Source organism: Panthera onca, chromosome E2 (genome assembly GCF_046562875.1).
Source record: "Panthera onca isolate mPanOnc1 chromosome E2, mPanOnc1 haplotype 2, whole genome shotgun sequence".
NCBI lineage: Eukaryota > Metazoa > Chordata > Mammalia > Carnivora > Felidae > Panthera > Panthera onca.
In genome coordinates, this window is record NC_138353.1 from 1332070 (window position 1) to 1339866 (window position 7797).

Sequence of the window (7797 nt, forward strand, 5' to 3'; positions counted from 1 at the left end):
CTACCAATGGAGTCAGCCAGGTGCCACTGGGTATCCATTTTTCCCTCCTGAAAAGAATGTCCAAAGATTAACTGAGAATGACATATACACATCCATAAAAAAGCTAAAAAAAAACTTTTTACAGAAAGAAACAAAGGAAAAATTATGTCTTTAAATTTGGAAAACATTTCTTCTTTTATTTTTTGGCAAGCATTTCTTATATACAAGATCAAACAGATATTCAGTAAAAGAATGGACAAATTAAACCTCGTTAAAATAAAAAAAAATTTTCCGCAGGAAAAGCCATCAAAAAGACAAGACCAAGGCTGGAAGAATATATTGGCAAACACTTAAAACAGAAGACTTTTATCAATAATCCATGGACAAATGTCAAAACCCAGTAATTGAGATGACAAATCACAGGAACAGAGATTTCAAAAAAGATACAATGGCTAGAAATTAACACATGAAAAACCTCTAAACACCAGGCCATTTGGAAAAAGCAAATTAAAACCACAAGGTGCCACTATACACCTATTACACGACTGAAATTAGGAACCCTGACCAGAGCAAGTTTAAGGATATAAAGAGACTGGAATTCTGGTGCTGGTTCTTCTGGTGAGAGTGTAAACAGATAGATTACCAGGTCAGATTATCCCTTAGGAAGTTAAACATCCCACCTACTGCACTCTTTCCCAGAAGGCCTCGGGAAGCAATGCAAATTAAGCCAAAATGGGAAGAACTCTTTTCTGACCCGTACTGTGCCTCTGACGTGACACTGGGACACACAAAAGCTGTTCAGCCCTTCACACTGGCAAGCCACAGCCGTGTCCTAAACATACCCCCCAAATGCACATAACCTCCAAATTTCAACGTGGCTTAAGCAATAAGATGTCTGTCAACATGTACGCCGGCCGATGGAGATCAGGCGGTTTCCCAGCTGGGTGGCTTGGAGTAGGCACAAGTCAATCGCGAGAATCCACGAAGGAATAGCATCCGTGAGAGAAACTGCAAATCCACAGAGAACCCAGACTCTTTCTCTCAGCGAAGCGGGACCTCGTCTCTGCTTCACGCAGCTCGGCTAGGCTCTCGTTACACCGAATTCCCTTCAGGGCTTGGGGCACAGAGGTCTACGCCCCTGTACACGGAGAGATGATGGACCCTGTGGGGGCATGCCACATGGTAGTGATGACATACTTTCTGCCACAGGGCACTAGGCACATTAGAAAGTCAGGTCAGCTCAAGAAACAGTCACAAGCACCTGATACTTGTAATGAACTGTGAATCCTCAAAAGTAGAAGGTTCAGCTGATCAATCCCGTGGAAGGTCTACACTCTGGCGTGTCGTTTTTAACGTGGTGATAGTGCATTCCATTAGTGGCCAAGGACTTCCTCTACTATGAACTTTTCTGATGCCTGACGAAGCAGTATCTCTGACGGAAAAATCTCCCACATTTGCTACACAAAAACGCTTTGCTCCAATATGGACTCTGTGGTGCTGAACAAGTCTATCCTCGAGGCTGAAGGCTTTCCCACGTTCATTATACTCAAAGCGTCTTTCTCTAGTGTGGATTCTCTCTGCTCGAGCCTTCTTTGGTAAATGGAGGACTTCCCACATTCAGAACACTCATTCCAGGCCTCTCTCCACCATTAACTTTATGGTGCTGAATATGAGGGGATTGGTGTCTGAAGAATTTCCCACATTCATTATATTCATACGGCTTTTCCCCAGGGTGAAGTCTCAGGTGCTCACTGAATTCCAACCTTTTCATGGTTTTCCTACATTTGGTGCATTCAGAGAACTCTTCTCCAATGTGGATTCTCTGGTGCAAAAGAAATCTTTTTTTGTGGATGAAACATTTCCATATTCACCGCACTGAGATGGCTTTCTCCAGTGTGAACTTTCCGGTGTTCAATGAGGGTGGAGCTGTGTCTAAAGAACTTCATACGTCTGCTGCACTCACGAGGCTTTCCTCCAGCGTGGATGCTCTGGTGCTCGAGAAGCCTCTTTCGAAAGATGAAGGATTTCCCACATTCGCTGCGCTTACGAGGAGGCCTTTCTCCAGTGTGAACCTTCCAGTGTTGATTAAGACTAGATCTGGGGGCGCCTGGGTGGCTCAGTCGGTTGAGCGGCCGACTTCGGCTCGGGTCACGACCTCGCGGTCCGTGAGTTCGAGCCCCGCGTCGGGCTCTGGGCTGACGGCTCGGAGCCTGGAGCCTGCTTCCGATTCTGTGTCTCCCTCTCTCTCTGCCCCTCCCCTGTTCATGCTCTGTCTCTCTCTGTCTCAAAAATAAATAAAATGTTAAAAAAAAAAAAAAAAAAGACTGGATCTGTACTTACAGGACTTCCCACGTTTGCTGCACGCACGAGGCTTTCCTCCAGCGTGGATTCCCTGGTGCTCGAGAAGCCTTTTTTTGTGGACAAAGGACTTCTCACACTGCCCACGCTTATGAAGGCCTTCTCCGGCATAAGCACTCTGCTGCTCTGTGAACTTAACCTTTCAGTGGCAGGGCTGCCCACGCTCGCTGCGCTACACTGCCCTTGCCGAGGGCGAGAAACCACCCTGCTCCCCTGCCTCCGTGCGGACGTTCTCCACTGGGGACGGCCTGGTGCTGGAGAAGGTCCACGCCGCCCAGGAAATCCTTCTCGGCCTCTCCATTGGGGAAAATGTTGTCTGACACGGGGATCCTGCTCTTCACAAACAGAGCCCCATTCTCCTCCGTTCTGAGGGCCTTCTCTCCGGGGTTCTGTCTCCGGTGCTGGTGGAGGTGTGAACTGAGCAAGCGCAGTTTCCCACAAGGCCCACAAGTGCATGGCTTCAGCCCAGCGTGCGTCCCTTCACGCTCAGCCGGGTTGAAGACGTCTTTCTTCACTGGGACACATGTATCACAGGAAGGAGCCTCGGGGACAAATAGGCCTGGATCTGGTATCCTGGCCTGTGACACTCTTTCCACAAAAACTCTGTTCAGAAAAGGCTTCCTTGGCTTTTATCCCATGCCAACAACCTGAGAGCAGGAAAATGGTGGTGAGGTGTCCGCAGACTTTAGTGGGACAGGACAGCCCATTACAAACGCATGCAGGACACAACCAGGACTGAGTCCATGGCTTTGTTTTTGGGACAAGGGAGCCAGGGTCAGATGGAGGAAAGGGACACTGTGTAGCACTGACGGTTACAGAACGGTGTGTTGGGGCAGGGGGCAGGGGAGGGGAGGAGGAGGAGTCTCACAACCAGTGAGAAAGGAGGATCCAGTGCTGTGTCGGGAGGAGAGACGCGGTTCCACTCACTCCTCTGCCAGTGGCTTTCAGCAGTGGCTGAAATCAGTGGTTGTGTGCTGGTGATAAGTTCATGCCGTGTGGAATGTGTGTCCCACGCCAGGAAAAGGCAATTGCCTCTGGGTAGCAGATAGTCAGCCACGTAGGGATATGCACACATCACATGACGCATGGAACACAGGCTATGTGACAGAACATTTGCAGAGAGAAAGGAAGGGGAAAGACGTGGGGGACATGGATGTAGGGGACAGCCAGGGACCAGAAGTCACAGCAGAAATGACAAGTAGGCAAAATGTCAAGGATGGGGAGGAGGAACAGAAATGAGGTTTGGCCATGAGCCTTGTCGCTCAAACAGCAGGGAGCAAAGGACATTTGCCTGCTACGGTTTGTACTCAGTCCTGAAACCATGCCTGCCCACCGCTCCCACCCACCCTGCCCATGGCCAGGATCCCATGAATCCCCCCTTCCTGTGGTAAGAGAGGTGTCTGAGCCGTCAGGTCCCCGGGGCTCTCCTCTACCCCTCAGCTCAACCTCGCCAACTACGTGGGACCTGGCAGACTGAAGTCCTCAAGAGAAAAAAACAGGGCAGTCAAGTGAACATCACTGGCCCAGAGCGACCCAACCACTGAGAGACTACAGGCAAGAAATTTATTACTAGAATTTTGAGGACAGTCTTGCAAAAATCATTTAGGGTTGCCTGCAAATACTGCCCACGTCAATGTCTGTAATTCCCGAGACAGGCGGCACACCAAACAGAAGGGGGCAGAAGCGGGGACAGGGATGCTTCACAGAGGTCAACAGTCAACATGTTAAGGGGCGGGGGGCGGGGCAGAGCTAATCAGCGAGCGTTGATCAGGCAGGTACAGGAGTCAGAAGCCAAGCCCTTCTGTGAGAGGCTTCACAGCAGAACGTGTTGGTGTCTCATACCCATGCCAAGGAACCAGGGAAGGAAGCGGGGCCCATGGCCCAGCTCTGGGAGGGACAGAGAACCTTGGGAAAAGAGAATCAGAGCCTCATGCAGGGCAATGGTTTGGGAGGGAGGGTCCTTACCCAGCGAGGCTATAAGGGCCAAATTCTCCAGCATCACATCATGGTACAGGTGTCTCTGAACCTCACCCAGGAGCCCCCACTCCTCCTGAGAGAAGTACACAGCCACGTCCTCAAAGGTCCCGTGGCCCTGTCATGATGGGGGCAGAAGAGTTCATAAGCAGGATCCCAAGGCCATGGCCCTCCTCCCCAGCTCCCTCACTCAGAGGAGGTACCAGGCCCTGGTCCACTGGTACCCGCTCTTCCTCGTGCCCGCTCATCACTGCTGCCGATTGTCGGTGAGAACAGATGGGGAGGGGGCGGTCTTATCTGTGCCCCAGGCCGCTTCCCTCATGGTCAGCTCTCCTGGGACACGAAGATCACACCCACATGGACTCACGCTCAGCCTTCCGGCTTAAACCCTGAGGGGGCTGAGTGCACCCTCACACCCCCTTCCCCATTCGCACAGCACAATGGGATCACTCCTCCCTCACGTGCCAGGCCGTGACCACGGGACCCACGACACCACTGCCGCCTCCAGCCCGTGTCACAGGCATCTCTCTGGCTTCCCATAGGCCACTCTGCATGTGGCACCCAGGCAGTGCCTGCCGAACGCGACAGGACCCGGGGCTACCCCAGGCACTGCTCTGAGGACCTCCCCACCTGGCCTGGCTCCTTGTCCTGACATCAGCCACCCCAGCGTGTGTGAGATCAGACCCCCTGAGCCCTCCTCCTCCTCAGCATGGTTTGCGCTGTCCCCTCTCCAGTCACACCTGTCCCTCTCCACCTCCTCATTCAAAGCCCAGGCCCACTTCTCCCGCCACGACCCAAGAGACTCTTGCAGCGGACCTCCTTTACCCCTCAATGAGTCTGTCATCCCGTCAGACACTCTTCAGGCCCCAGCAGGAGCTGGCACAAACCCAAACCTGCAGAGGGGAACAAGTACCATGCCTTCCTCAGTGTCACCGGACCTCCATCACTGCCCTGCCTCTCAGGAGATCACATCCAGCCCCTGGGAATCCCATGCCACCACCTGGACCCCCACCTGAGGCCCGTACCCTCGTAACTCTCTCTCTTACACACATTCGTGGTCACCGTACCTCCTCATGTCTTAGTGATGACGGCCATCCCCATCCGGGTGCCGAAGCAAGTGAGCCAGTCCATGGATATCCTCCCCGTCCTTCCCCTGTACTGGCACCGCCACCGTGATCTGCTGAGGGCATCCTCTTACCTGTGGCACCGTCTGCACACCTGCTGCTGCTGAGGGGTGTGGTATCCTCAAACCTGAACCCCTTCCTTCCCTGAAATCCAGATGTGCTTCTAGACGCCCGCTTGCCACCTCCACTCAGAGGTCCCTGCCATATCTCAGATGCAACATGCAAAAACCTAACTCCTGAGAGTGCTTCTGTTCAGTGCTCCTAACTCCTGAGAGTGCTTCTGTTAAGTGCTCCTAACTCCTGAGAGTGCCTCCGTTAAGTACTCCGAACTCCAGAGACTTGCTTCTGTTAAGTGCTCCTGCTCTGGACTTTCCACCTCAGCGACGGCACTCACACACTTGCAGCTAAAAACAAACATCCTGGAGTGATGCCAGACTCTCTCACCCTGCAAGGCAGAAAATCATCCCTACTTACAAAGTAGCCTACAAACAAAACAGTTGCCTCCATCCACAGAGCCAGGGCTGTGATGTAGCTACCATTAACCTTCCCGATACCATGGCCTCCGCTGGGGTCTCCCTGCCTCCATTCTGCAGGCAGAGTAGACTGTTTAGACGTGACTCAGATCACTTCCCTTCTCTGCTCCAAACCTTCCAGGGACCCACTCCCCTCAGCAGAGGCCCAGCACCTCAGGCTGCTTCTCGAGGACTGACTGTTGCCCTCAATCTCTGTTCCCAGCAGACGGAACAGAGTCCTGTGGGTCACTGAACACTCCCATGTGGACACGCAAGTGTCCTGGTTCTTGTGCCAGGAAGCCTTTCATCCCTTCACCTTATTGACTAGAGAAACGGGACACCTGAACAGAACTTATGACTTTAAGGACCTGAGATGACCCTAGGGCACAGAAGTAAGGACAGAGAGTGTCAGGACATCACTCTCTCCTTTATCTATGTGCCAGGACCATGGGGATAGGGATCAGAGCCAGTGAGCACAGCCTGCCAGCACTTCTATTATTCCAATGCGTTCACCAACCTGGAGGCTCCCTGGATCTCACTCCTCAACAGTTTTTATACCTCCAGCTCCCCTCCCATCTGGGAGGTAGGGGGTTCTTTTTTGGTGGGGGGCGCCTGGGTTGTTCAGTCAGTTAAGCGTCCAACTCTTGATTTCTGCTCAGGTCATGATCTCACGGTGCTTGGGATTTCCCCCCCATCCCGTCAAAAAAATAAAAATAAAATCAGCCTCATTAAAAAAAAAAAAAAGTTCTTTTTAAAAAGCATTTTATTTATTTTTAAGTAATCTCCAAACCCAACATATCAAACTCACTATCCTGAAGTCAAGTGTCACATGCTCTCCAACTGAGCCAGCCAGGTGCCCCGAAAGTTTAAACTTCTAATCACCTGGTCTTTCTGGTGACCGGCCCCAACTTGAGGCTATCTAGGGCCCCCGCCCTAAATCAGCTCATTAAAATAAACTCCTTTGTGATAAAAGGGGACACTTACGAAGAAAAAAGAACTCCTCATACCCAGGAAATTCCAAGGGTTTTAGGAGCTCTATAGCAAGCGTCCATGACAAAATCCAAATATATATACATTTTATCGCAGAGCTACGTTGGCATTTCAATCAATTACTACTTGGTTGCATAAGTTTAACTTGCTACAGCTGTACCTTGTGAACTTGCACTTCCCTGGGAGAGCTGAGACACCTATGACCTTGACTGAGCCTGGGCTGCTCCTCCAGCCTGGCTGGCCCTTCTTTGGCTCCACAGGGAGTAGACAGTCTGTGGAGTCTTCAGAGCAGAGAATCTACATCCCCTCACCTCTCCCCCTCCATCCCAGCAGGCTCCTTAATCATTAACCCCCCGCCCAGAAAGCCCTGAACCACAGGACCCTCTCATCTGCAGGCACACCGCCTGCCCTCCAGCCCCAGCTCTATCTATCTGCTTTCATCTCGGGGCCTATCTCAACGAAGTACTCATATTTTCCATCCTAAATGTGAGATCCAGGCTGGGTCCCGGTCCAGGACTTAGGCTGTCACGATATGCACATCACTGAGCCAGCTCGCCCCCTACTCCAGACCAGAGATTCCAGCTGCCTGTACGTCACCTCTATCTCAGAAACAGCATGTCCAAAATTCAACTCCTAGGCTCTCTCTGAAACCTGCTCCTCACCAGTTTCCACGTCTCGGTGCTTCCAGACACTCTGCCAAAAGAACGACTGGGTAATCTTTCATCCTGTGCTTTTGCTCACAGCCACATTGACTGAAGAGGAAATCCGGCCGGTTTCACCTCTAAGATTTATCAGGAATCTTATTACTTACATTCCTTCTAGGGCCCAAACCCAGCATCATTGTTGAGTCTTTTGCAGCG

The 7797-nt window shown here is 51.6% G+C and overlaps 1 long non-coding RNA gene across 2 annotated transcripts; it reads right to left on the bottom strand.

Moving 5' to 3' along the window:
- Positions 1-301: 301 nt before the first annotated feature.
- LOC132691171 (uncharacterized) lies at positions 302-7178 on the bottom strand. 2 transcript variants are annotated; one of them, XR_013552448.2, is made up of 4 exons: positions 6465-7178; positions 5510-5880; positions 4303-5204; positions 302-2984 (listed from the first exon to the last, which is right to left on the bottom strand). It is a non-coding gene; the product is annotated as an uncharacterized LOC132691171 (long non-coding RNA). The 2 variants fall into 2 exon arrangements; XR_013552447.2 differs by having other exon boundaries at positions 4303-5880.
- Between the last annotated feature and the right edge of the window lie 619 nt (positions 7179-7797).